This window comes from Neolamprologus multifasciatus, chromosome 2 (assembly GCF_963576455.1).
Source record: "Neolamprologus multifasciatus chromosome 2, fNeoMul1.2, whole genome shotgun sequence".
Taxonomy (NCBI): domain Eukaryota; kingdom Metazoa; phylum Chordata; class Actinopteri; order Cichliformes; family Cichlidae; genus Neolamprologus; species Neolamprologus multifasciatus.
In genome coordinates this window covers 1,530,500-1,544,657 of record NC_140440.1, presented here as the reverse complement: position 1 = coordinate 1,544,657, position 14,158 = coordinate 1,530,500, and positions in this window count along the sequence as shown.

The window sequence follows — 14,158 nt, the reverse complement described above, 5'->3', positions numbered from 1 at the left end:
AATGCTGTTGTGACAGTGATGTACACTGTCTTGTTGGTATATATGTATGATTTGTATCACCTTCATGTTTCCCTCTCACCACATATCCAAACCGAAATCATGAGCAGCAGCTTTTACAGCTGTGGCTCCAGCAAACATCAGCTGATACTAGAAAATAATATTAAATAAATTCTAACTACAGCTGATCAAGCTTGAACGTGCTGCTGTTGTTGTTTAGCGCAACATCCACTGGTTTCCTCTTTCTGGCGCAAAGTGGGCGATAAACAAACAAGAGAGACGATCAGCTGATCATTGATCAGTTTCATGATTGAAGTAGAAACGGGAGAGGGAGGGGGAGAGAATGAGAGAAGAAGAGGCAGCTGACAGCGTAAAGACAGAATAACTCCAGCTTTGTGTCTTTTTTATTGTAGCTGAAGTCCGGGACGAATCACGTTCCTTTTCACCTTAATACAGATGTATTGTAATTTGTCCAGCCCAGAGTTGATCATGACCAATTGGCTAATCCACCACCTTTCATTGTTTATACCGTTACAAAAACAAACATAAAAATGAAAAAATCACTATCAAATGCCCGGTATGCCCAATGGCCAGTCAAGCTATGCGGTCAGCTGGTGGGTAACAGGAATCTCCGAAAACGTTGGAGCACTTTTGCAAATATGTCATGTATTGATAAATCGAGCAGATATTTGAAGTGTACACAGCACCATTCTTGCATGAAAATATCTTAAAAGTTTATTTTGTGACCCAGAAAGAGTAATATTTCAAACTCCGCCACTGCCTCGTTTGAGTTTTGGATGAAATGGATTCTGGGATATTGCATTTCGTCCTTTCGAGCTGATTGGAGACGAAAACAGCCAATCAGATTTTTTTGCATCTATGTCTGTGATTGGCTGGTTTTGTGGCACAAATATAACGGTGTACAGAAAGAGTTGAGCGCGCACGGGCAGAAATGTTGAGAGCGCAAGCAGCACATTGCGAGCAAGCGCAAATGCAAAAACTGAGCGAGAGGGGCGGCTGTTGTGTGTGTGTATGGATAATAGCAAACACTGAAATACATTTTTTGCACGCAGCAAATAATTTTTGCTGAACTTTGAACTTTGCTCAAAATGCAACACTTGCACCTGCAAATATTTTTTTACGTGCCCTCAGAATAGTGGCACAAAAATAACGCCATAAGTATGTCCATCGGCTTCAGTTTCTCCATCTCTCACCCTCAGCCAATCACAGAAACACTGCTGCTTAGAGGACACTGTGAGTGCTTTTCGAGACCCTCAAAGCGCTTTACAATTCCACTATTCATTCACTCTCACATTCACACACTGGTGGAGGCAGCTACAGTTTTAGCCACAGCTGCTCTGGGGCAGACTGACAGAGGCAAGGCTGCCATATCGCGCCATCGGCCCCTCTGGCCATCACCAATAAGTGAAGAGTCTTGCCCAAGGACCAAGTCGGGGCTCGAACCGGCAACCTTCTGATTATAAGACAACCTGCCAACTCTTGAGCCACGATCCCCCAAAAGCAGAAGTGTCTTCTGCTTTTTCTATTGAGTGCTACCTTTAGGTGTTGCCACAGAAGATTGTCTCCATCCATCTCAGCCTATCCTTAGCATCCTCCTCTGGTATACCAACCATCTGCATATCCTCCTTCAATCTTTTCTGTGGTCTACCTCTTTTCTTCCTGTCTGGGAACTCCATATTCAACAACCCTCCTCTGCACATGCATGTCCAAACTATTTCAGGCTTGCCCGTCTTTGTCTCTAAAACACCCAATCTGAACTTTTCTTCTAATTTAATCTTCATTCGAATCTTGTTCATCCTCTTTACGCCCAATGAAAATGCTCAACTTTATTTCAACTCTGCCACCTTCACCTGAGTCTCCAGTCTTTTTGACAGTGCCATCGCCTCCAAACCCTAAATCATGGGAGGTCTCACCACCATCTTGTAAAGCTTCCCTTTCATTCTTGCTCCTATCTTTTTGTCACAAATCACTGCTGAAGTTCATTCCCACCCAGCCTGTGTCCCCTTCAATCTTCTCTTCTAAACACATTTTCAGTATTTAGTAAATATATTTGTTATCTTAATTTAATGATCTTGTTAAATAATCAACATTACTTTGTAACTGGTAAAAAATGTGGGTTTGGCTATAATTAAACCCCTGTAATAGTTCAGGTTATTTAAGTAGTTTTGATTTGTGCTTGTTTATTTCACAGGTCAGATTCTGGTTCTTCTTTCCACCTTTGGAAGACATATTTCATGACAACCAGGATTTCAACACATCTTGTGGTTTACACAGATGTGGCACCTTTCTCTGGCTGCTCACATGTACTAACCAGCTGCCACATTCAAGAAAGATTCACAGTATCTGATGTTCTCCATGTCCAAGCCATTCTCAGGTCTGGTCCCCAGGTCTAATTATCACTTACACCAATCAGTTTATCAGTATTTACAGGATATATACCACAACCTTTCAAGGTGAACTTCTAATTAAAAGCCTGTGTTCAGCCTCATGCAGCATCCAACACTTTTTAATGCTGCATTGAATACAACACTATTGTATTACAGAGATTAGAACACTCCATAGGTATTAAAGGAAATGCACTGCAATGGTTTGAATCATATCTATCTGATAGACTCCAATTTGTTCATGAATTCACACATGAATTTAATCAAGGAGCTCCACAGAGTTCTGTCATGGGATTTTATTTACATTATTTATGATTCCCCCAAGGTAACATTATCAGAAAACACACCGTACAATTTTATCGCTTAGCAGACGACATAGATTTATTTATCTACGATACCAGATGATGCAAATTAATTAATAAACTGCAGGCATGTCTTTAACATAAAGGTGTGGAAGACTTTTGATGCTATTGTTTTGGCCCTAAAAGTTTTTATGTAATCAGATATTTAGATGAAATTACCTTAGACTCTAGCAACACTGTGCGCAATCTTGGAGTCACTTTTGATCAAGATATTTCCTACAACACACACGTAAAACAAATAATATCTGGGATAAGGATTATTTCAGTTAATTATCAAGTTATTCTAAAAATAATACACTACACATTAAATACATGGTTTTCTTTATGTTAGGGCTTTGAATATCAAGGGTGAGAAGAGACTGAAAAACTATAACTAAAAGGGGGGGGGGGAGATGAATAAGAATGAAGCTGAAATGCAACTAAAAGTAGTCAGGTCAGGTCAGCAACAAACATCCCTTTCCAATTAATGCCTCTAATTACATGGAATAATACAAGCTATTCTATGCACTGAACATGAAGACCTAGCAATCTTCGTGAATGAGCCAGAAATGAATACTCCATCAGGCCTATTTGTATGATAACAATGTTGCCAAAATGACAGCATCAATTTCTACCTCTGAAAAATGGAAGCGCCGCATTTTCATACAAACAATCAAAACCTAATCAGTTGAATTTCCACTGTAGCAAATTAAGCGTGGAGTGGAAATTATACAATTGTCCTGTAAAAATATGGCAGTAATCACTTAAATTGAGCAGGAAAACAGAAATCAGCAACAAAAGGCCTTTAGACATACTGTGTGCTGGATCGAGTGTGAGAGTGGGTGCCTCGGCTCATCAGTGGAACATTATGAATAACTGAGCTCTGCACGTAGTGTTGTAATAAAATGTTTTTTTGTGTGGAAATGCTTAAAAAGAAACTATAATGCTATACATAGCTACATCATTACCATTTTTTTGTGTATTTCACACCTTCGAACCCGATCTTTCTCTGCCTTTTGTGAGATGTGCTGTATGCGCGTATTCTTCTTGTATTAACAGCTGCTGTCCATGCGCCAAGTCAATATGAGCTCAGTCTGGGAATTGGAGCACGGAGGGGAGAAGTAAGAAGGAGAAAACACCCCAATTAAAGCCCAGTGATGAAAGAGGCGGAAAGCAGTGGGAAGTAAAGAAAATGAGAGGTCAAAAAGTGTATGAGTTAAAAACAAGGGACAAAGAAAGGGAAACAAGGGAAGCTAGTTGATGTTTATGTCAACTGCGTTTGAGGGGGACAGAATGAGTGGAACAGAAGAGATCCCAATGAAAGAGCATCCAGATGCTACCTTCATATTTCATCAACTTCCCTTTTTCATCTTTAATTTTTTTTAAAGTTCAATTATTTAGTCAGTCTCATTAATAGATATGAATGCAGCGTGTACAGTCTCTGTGCCAGACATTTGATCTCTTCTGGCTCTGAGCATCCGATTGGTGGCGGGGGGCGGGAGATTTAGTGGGTATTATTTTTTCCCCCTCTTTCATGATGGCCAGCACTTCAGACACTGAAGTAGTTTGGTGGTGTCTGCATGCCTAGAAACGTTGACTCGTCATTATGTAACCTCCCTCGTACACACACACACACACACACACACACACATAAAGTAACTCAATGCTGCATATTGTATCGCAGCGGGAGCAGCATTAATAAAGGAGGATTAAGAATCTCATGGCCTTTCACTGTCATAAGTCATTATTTTATCACTTTCCTTCTGTTTATTATTTTATGATCGTGCAATGTTACAGCCGTGCTGTCTCTACTGTCTGTACATGGTCAAAACTGTAATGCTTATGTAAGTACTACAGTGCAACGTGACTATAAAAGCCGTGAATAACTCAGTGTTCAACTTTTTTTTCCATCTATTACTGATGAATACTTAAGGTTGGTTTTACCAAACTCTAATTAGCCTTGGTGAAAAAGCTGCCCTTGCAAGAAGGACCCTCAACTGATTTTGCATTTCCACAAGTGTCTTCACAATTTCACCGCCACATAATCACACTTGGTTAGGATGTCTTTCATCACATTTCAGAGCCTGACCATATATCTTAAAATGGGTTATGCTGTGAGATACAGTATATACTACTACTACTACTACGACTACTACTACTACGACTACTACTACTACTACTACTAATAATAATAATAATAATAATAATAATAATAACACAATTCTGGTATTTTTGTCACTACTTACTTACTTACTGTTACTATCTTATTAACTTGAGGTTGTGTTTTGCATCTGTATAGTTTAGCACTTTGCTATCCAAGTATAGTCACTTAGTCACAGCTTGAAAATACTAACATAGTGACTTAAATAATAATGTTGAGACTTTATTTATGTTCATATTCTGTCTATGATTGTTTGTACATTTGGTTTTGTTTTTTGTTTTTTTTTTCACCGTAGAATCTGCAGTTGTTTTCACTTTTTCATGATTTTTTTTAATGTTTCTAACACAGAAGCATAAAACTGTCCTGGAAAATTTAGTGGTCGGTTTAAACACAACACCAACTATTAGCAATGTTGCAGCTATAAAGGCAGAAACTAGCACTACATTAAAAACTTTGTTAGTTGCTTCACTGCCAGGCAAAAATGTCTTGCATTAGGTAAATATGTCAGCGCTGGACTGGTTTAAGTTGCTTTATCTTTTTTTTTTTTATTCTTTGCTGCTAACTATCATCCTGTAGTTTCAGAACCATCTGAACTGCAACTGTACCTCTATGATTCTAAGCACGCGTTGTTTCAGCAGGTCTCTGTAGTAAAATGGCTCTCTAAAAAAATAATTACTAAAAAAAACAAAAAAACAGTGACAATGTTCCAAAGCGCAGACTGACATAATCTTATGTTTGCTTTGTCAAGCCAAAGTTAATTAGAGCTTTGGTGGACTCTGCACTCTGAGGGGATTTATTCAACAACAATAAGTCTTATCACAATGAGCATCACACTGACTGCAGGGGTCCACACTGGTTACATTTGAGTGGATTAGTTTTACACCTACAGGAGATCACAGTGAACCTTTCTTTTTTGTCAGTAGACAAAAAACCCTGTCACTATCATAAATAATTCTGAGGGTTTATAATAATTATAAATAAGATTATAAAATAAATATAACAACAACTCTACAAAGTCTTTTTTTCTTGGTTGGTTGCTTTTTCACTCAAGCACAGAAAAGAGATGAACCAGTGTCTACACATGACTCAGCAAAGAAGTATTTGCAAATTGTATATTTAGGTACTTTGTTATTTGCAACCTATTTTCCAAGAGACATAAAATAATATCTTTGCACCAAGAAAGTGATCCTTAAAGAGCTGAAAACTTAGTATATCTCTGCATGGGATGCCTTCCCATGTGGAAAAGAAATAGAAAAACCTTATAAAAGACTTGCATCAGATGTGGCCTACTTCATATAGTGAATCATATAAAGCTTATATGATTTACTCATGAAAGTGGCCACTTTCATATATTGTTTCAGTAAGTATCCAAAACATACACGTTTCATTTATATAATTTTTGTAGGGATCTTATATCTGTTTTCACTCTTGCTTTTCATACAAGTTTCACACAAGACAGATACAAACTTTATAAGATTTATATATATCTTTTCCATATGGGTTGTGTCTTCAAAAAATGGTGGGCACTGGAAAAGTGGAGGACAAAAGAAGAAGTGGGAGGCAGAAGAGCAGTGTCTGAGTGTTACGTCTTTAAAACTTAAAAAACAAATCACTGAAACTTCAACGTTTTAGGTACATTTAGGCACTGAAAGGTGTTGGTTGGGTTCAAGCACTCAAAAAAATGCTTCTTGAGGTTAAGAGACACATCAGTGAAAAACTTCCATTATTCTCCACTTTCATTCTCAAGATAAATAATCACCCTGGTGCAGCAACTGACACCCTGTGATATGTCTTCAGTAGGTGTTTAAAAAGAAATCATGAATAGCCCTTGAAAAGGTATATTAAGTGTGTCCTTTCAACTAGACTGCGCACCTTGCCAACTTCCACTCGTGACTGGGGTGCTGCAGGATTTGGCCCATGAGTCCAACCATATGTTCCTGCCAGCATGAGGCATCTATCATGGCCACATGAGAACTGCTTCACCCAATGCCAAATTGGAAGTTCACATGCAGTGAACATACTCAACACCATAAGTGCACTGATTGATGACTAAGACATAAGGTGAAGTGACCTAAAAAGATCTGTCCTCAATATTTTGTTGCTGCAAGTGTGACCCATTTAAATTAGTAGTTAAAGTATCTGGTGGTTAAAGGTTCATATTTAATCAGCATTTAGAGATGGGGATGTATTTCTATGGTGTGGACCACCTCTGGCCCATGAAAATAGACGGCATGTGAAAGTCATAAGGAAAATCAACAGACTTTTCCAGCCAGCATTAAAGTTCGAGCAGTGACTGTCTGATTGATAGGATTTTTCTTTTAAAATGATAGCATGGGGGAGTGCCTTGAGTGCTTTATAAAAGTATTATGATTTCTTTTAATGAGCTGATGTCCCAGAGGACATAAAACTACATTATCTTACTACATTTTCGGTTAGAAACATATCAAGTTCGGGGCTGCCAAAGTTAACACATCTGCCTCATTTCTAAGATAGAACACCATCTTGAAGATGTGAGTCAAATTTAATGTAAAAGCACATTTTCATATTGATTAGACAAACCTGTAAATAACTGCTCAGTGCTTCCTGTCCTTATGCACTGCTGCCTGTATAAATTGCCATTACAAATTCCTATTGAAAATGGGAATCAATCCTTGTTTGATCAGGTGGAAACAAACAAAGATGAAAATGAATTTAAAATGTGATTATTTTGCTGATGAAGGGGTAACGAAAAAGTTCACCTTTCATTGATGTGAACTCTGTTTTGAACTTTTTGAAATTCAAAGGTTTTGTGTTTATTTTAGTAGATTGGTGTATTAGTAATAAACACTTCAAAAGGACAGCTTTAAAACTCTGTTCTTTTTAAAGGCCAGCTTGGTGTGAATGCTGTGGGGACTTATAGGGGGAATAGTTGGCTGATCCATGTATAGTCCAATGCCAAAATAAGCTCATTTTTTACAAAGAAGTAAAAGAATGATCTTGTTTTTGACACTTGGAAAATGTGATTTTTGATTATTAAATAACTGTCTTTCCTCAAGTCTATATCTCCTATTCTCCGATGTACTTTAATTATGTGGTATTGGGCATTTTGTCTTAGTTTTTGGTAAGTAAATAAATAATATATTGTGCTGTTTTTCATCTCAGTTTGTATTTCCCCAATTTTAAGACCTGGCAATAGATATATATAGATTTTTTTTTTTTATCCTTTCCTGAAATATAAAGGCTCAGAATTCTACCATGACTGTACTAGTATCTTCATGTGTCACTTCCATACTAATAGAGCATGAACTTAAACTCATTCAAATGTATAAATGGTACATTTTGCAGGAAGCATGAATATTGTTGCTTCCTTGGCAGTCTTTAGACTTAATAAGTGGTAAAAAGAAATAAATAAACAAGGATGTGCAAAACTGACTTTTAACTTTCTTCTTCTGTTAAAACCTGAATTCAATGTTTGACAGGCTTCAGGGTAAACACATGCTCATGTGTTCTGCTCTTCACAAATACCATATTTTCCTATATATTGCTGCATTAGAAATTGTTAAAGGGCCCTTCCAAGGTTGCAGTATATAATGATTGATTACACAAACACATACACACAAGCAGAACTTTGTTAACTGATGGTCGATAATAAAGGTGAAGACTGAGCCCAGGGTTTGAGCCGTATTGACAAGTTAGTATGCTCAGGTCAATACAGTGATCAAGGCATCTCATCAATGTGCAAGAGGTGCTTGTGTGCATTAGTCTGGAGTCTCACGGGAAAGCATGGCATTGACTATTATTGGACTTGCTTGCGTTTGAAGTATTTATTTTTTTCATTTTATTTTTTTTAACAAATTAATTTCATATACTACAGTTAACAAGTATTTCATTTAATTTTAGCAATCTGCAGATGGTGTCAAAAGTGTAGTAGTGGCCACTCATTTCATGGAAATGCTCTCATTAGATCTGATTGAGATCAAATCTAATGAGATTACAGTCAGATCTGATATCACATCTGCTGACTTGAATTAAATTAATTATTGGCTGCCCTGAAAAATGTATTGTTTTTCACCTCTGATAGCTCTATGAAGCATATACAGTGGGGCAAAAAAGTATTTAGTCAGCCACCGATTGTGCAAGTTCCCCCACTTAAAATGATGACAGAGGTCAGTAATTTGCACCAGAGGTACACTTCAACTGTGAGAGACAGAATGTGAAAAAAAATCCATGAATTCACATGGTAGGATTTGTAAAGAATTTATTCGTAAATCAGGGTGGAAAATAAGTATTTGGTCACCCCAAACAAGGAAAATCCCTGGCTCTCACAGACCTGTAACGTCTTCTGTAAGAAGCTTTTCTGTCCCCCACTCGTTACCTGTATGAATGGCACCTGTTTGACCTCATCATCTGTATAAAAGACACCTGTCCACAGCCTCAACCAGTCAGACTCCAAACTCCGCCATGGCCAAGACCAAAGAGCTTTCGAAGGACACCAGGAAAAGAATTGTAGACCTGCACCAGACTGGGAAGAGTGAATCTACAATAGGCAAGCAGCTTGGTGTGAAAAAATCAACTGTGGGAGCAATCATCAGAAAATGGAAGACATACAAGACCACTGATAATCTCCCTCGATCTGGGGCTCCACGCAAGATCTCATCCCGTGGGGTCAAAATGATCATGAGAACGGTGAGCAAAGATCCCAGAACCACACGGGGGGACCTGGTGAATGACCTGCAGAGAGCTGGGACCAAAGTAACAAAGGTCACCATCAGTAACACACTACAACGGCAGGGAATCAAATCCCGCAGTGCCAGACGTGTTCCGCTGCTGAAGCCAGTGCATGTCCAGGCCCGTCTGAAGTTTGCCAGAGAGCACATGGATGATACAACAGAGGATTGGGAGAATGTCATGTGGTCAGATGAAACCAAAGTAGAACTTTTTGGTATAAACTCAACTCGTCGTGTTTGGAGGAAGAAGAATACTGAGTTGCATCCCAAGAACACCATACCTACTGTGAAGCATGGGGGTGGAAACATCATGCTATGGGGCTGTTTTTCTGCCAAGGGGACAGGACGACTGATCTGTGTTAAGGACAGAATGAATGGGGCCAAGTATCGTGAGATTTTGAGCCAAAACCTCCTTCCATCAGTGAGAACTTTGAAGATGAAACGAGGCTGGGTCTTCCAACATGACAATGATCCAAAACACACCGCCCGGGCAACAAAGGAGTGGCTCCGTAAGAAGCATTTGAAAGTCCTGGAGTGGCCTAGCCAGTCTCCAGACCTCAACCCCATAGAAAATCTGTGGCGGGAGTTGAAAGTCCGTGTTGCTCGGCGACAGCCCCAAAACATCACTGCTCTTGAGAAGATCTGCATGGAGGAATGGGCCAAAATACCAGCTACTGTGTGTGCAAACCTGGTAAAGACCTATAGTAAACGTTTGACCTCTGTTATTGCCAACAAAGGTTATGTTACAAAGTATTGAGCTGTATTTTTGTTATTGACCAAATACTTATTTTCCACCCTGATTTACGAATAAATTCTTTACAAATCCTACCATGTGAATTCATGGATTTTTTTTTCACATTCTGTCTCTCACAGTTGAAGTGTACCTCTGGTGCAAATTACTGACCTCTGTCATCATTTTAAGTGGGGGAACTTGCACAATCGGTGGCTGACTAAATACTTTTTTGCCCCACTGTATCATGGAAGTCCAGGAAGTTGCACATCCTTGGTGTACAGTAGCGTAGCAAAGTAAAGAAAAAAAATACATATTTGTAACATTAAGAGCCTCCACTTGAGGCCAAAAAAAGCTTCAGTGCACTTTGCAATGAATTGTCCAGGTGTCTGGTAGGGGTTCAGTTTTAAGTTCTTCTGTATCGAGAGGAGCAAGTTAAAATGGTCCCTTAGAAAAAATTCAACTGGGTTACATAAAATTATGTGTATCAGTGCAAACAATAATAATGTTTAGTCCACCTTAGTTTCGATGTTATAACTGCACAATTATTATCTGTCAAATTAGATTTTTTTTTAGGTTTTAATAATTATCTTATGTTAGCGTAACAGTGAATGATTGTGTTTACAGTTCAAACTTTCTCTCCTGAGTGTATTTAACACCCACTAACTGAGCAGTTATTTGCTGTTAAAACAGCATAATTATGTGATTTGAATAATCCCATTATAATGTCATATTCTAATTATTCTAATATTATATCTTCCAAACCGATGTCCAGCATATTAGGACTAACATTTATTTATATTTTTTTATTTGAAATGTTTATTTCAGTCAACAACAACAGATTATAATTTTACATAAAAGTACACAAACATTTATGCTGCTAATCTTAACATCATCACTAAGAAAAAAAAAATTATACTTTAGGCTCAGTTTTGATAATAATAAATGCATTTTGTACATCCCTATACATTAACTAGATAGTTATGACTTATTTACCACATTTCTTTCAAGCTGCTGTAGCCATTCTCTCTTGCTTTACCTGCTTGGCTCTCCCCTCTCTTCCAGGTCCCAGCGTGCTACTGAAATAGAGGAGTTATGATTTGATGATCATTACCAGCTGCACTAGCCAGCCTCTCCTGGCACACCCACTGAACTCACACCCATCCCCTGCACCTGAGCTAGAGACCCCACCCCCAACACAATGGCAAATTGCAGTAGCTGAAGTGGCAGTGATCCCAGCACACTGTGGGTTCAAGGTGTTCTGTACTTGATTCACTTAAGAGAGGATCAGAAGTTCCCAAAAAGTATAGTGGAGCCGTAGCCTCTGTGACATGCACGCCAACAGGGATTTCATCAGGTCTGAATTTTAGTGTGACAGCTTTCCAAAAGGTGTGCATACCGTTTGCTAACACAAAATGTAACCAGTTCAAAAATCATAGCCTGACCTGACGAATCTCCATTTCATGCCATTTGGTGTTACTAACATTAGGCTATGAAACCAGCCTGTTGTGGTTTCATAGAGTACTGTTTTGAGTACTGGACAAGTAAAGGGGGGATTTTTCCTTTACACACTTTGGGCCCATTACTACTGTACCAATCAGTCATGGTCTGAATGCCATGTTATCTGAGTATGTGGGAATGGCAGCCCATCTTATTACTGCCATAACCCATTGTGTCAAAACTATCTTGTGCATCACTGAGATACACCACTGAGTTGGACATTATTTTCATTCTTGGCTCAAAAAATGTTGTTGATTTAGCTCTGGTTACTGGGGGCCGCTATAGTACACTGAAATCATAACCCTTTGTCACGGTCTGTGGGAGGCAGACTGAATGGAGAATGAGTGGAGGACTCAGGTGCGGACACTGACGAAAAACAAGCCTTTATGATCAGAGAGCATACAAAAATTAAGCAAAACTAAGAAAACTATTACAAGACTAGAGAGACTGAAAGCTATGAATGCTGAAAATACTATAAAACATGAAGGGACGCTATGAAGTGTAAACTTAGACATGAGGAAGGGAACACAGGAAGACTGAGGACTTAAATACACACATGAGGTGATCAGGGGACGTGGAGACACATGGGGAAAACAGCTGATTGGAATGAACATAATGACACCACAGTAGAAGCAAAAGCAAAGTACATAGAGCATGGAAACAAGACTTCCAAAATAAACAGCAGACATTACGAAGACGCAGACAAAAGGATCTGCAAAGCAAAGGACTAACACAGCAATCTAGGCATGGTAGCATTTAATAAGGTAAACTAAACTCTGACCAGAACATGAATAGAAAACAAAATACAATAAAACTCAAGCACTGGGTCACCCAGTACTGTGGCACCCTTTGTCACAGATTTATGGAGTATTATCTTCCTGAAAGTGGCCATCAAAAGATAGTAAACTATCTATAAAGGTATGCAGAAGGTTAGCATGGTGAAGAGCCCTAAGCCAGCATCTTTTGCAAAACCTAACTATTTAGTGTTTTGACCTAAACTGTCATAAACTTTAGAGTAAAGAACCCAAATGCAGTCAAAATAATAGAACAGATTGCGAGTCATTTATTAGGTGGTATTCAAAACCAAAAATACAGTCCAGAGATCTCTCACACACACATTTGCTAACCATCACAACACTTAGTTACTCCTTATTTCAGTAAACACACATACCATAAACAATGTTGAAGGCAGGTGAAAGTAGAAAACTCAAAATGTATTTCTATTGTGAGTCAGCAGGGAGTAAACAAAGGGTAGAACTCAGGCACTTTGAAAAAAGCCCAAACTTTCTAATGAGATGTCATGTTGCCATTACTCATAGCCATTCTCCACTGTGGATACTAAAACACTGCTGCCTTAATGGCATTATTAAGCACAAGCTCTTCTGTTCCTTGGCTTTATTCAACAGGGAATAAACAATTGGGTGTCATACATGTTTACCACTTTGTCAGAAACACGCACAATTGCATTTGGCTGGATCTTGCAGGGCAACAGCAGGACAGCCAAACCACTTGCTCCTTTGTATTTAGTCAAATCCTGACAATGTCATCACAATTCCCAAGTATCTTTACACAAAGCCACTAAAACTCTGTTCATTTGTCAGCCGTTTCCAAAAATGTATTAAAATTGAATTTTGCTCTGGCATCACAGATAGTTGTTGGCCTCTCCACATAAATGCATTTTTCTGATTTATCACTCGAATTAATTTAATACATTGAACATCATTATGTATGCCTTCACTGTGTAAAAGATTCAGTTCAATTTTATTTATACAGCGCCAAATCACAACAACAGTTGCCCCAAGGCGCTTTATATTGTAAGGTAGACCCTACAATAATACATACAGAGAAACACCCAACAATCAAATGACACCCTACACTGAAAAAAGTGATATTGGCTCCTTTTAGATATAGCATATTTTATTTTGGTATATCTTTTTAATTCAAATGGGTAATTCCTGTCTACATATATAATTTGAGTAACTCCAGAATACATTCCCTGCGTTTTAATCCAATTAATTTTAGTTAATTAAATGTAGCTCAAAATGCTTAAGTATGTTTTTCATAGCATCCTGCTGGGCCATTTTGCGCATGCGTTAGGACAGGCCACCATTTTGCGCGCGGACTGAAAAAGCGGACGGTTTGTGTGCTGCAAGCGGGCTCAAGTTAATCACACAACTTTGTGTAAAGGTGGTCTAGCTTCGGTAAGTAAACCTTTTACGGTCGTTTTTTTTTTTTTTTTTTTTTTACCTCAGTCAAAGCATGTTGACTCTTTAAGACGTGTGCACATGGAGAAAGAAGTCTAAGTAGTTCTACACCTC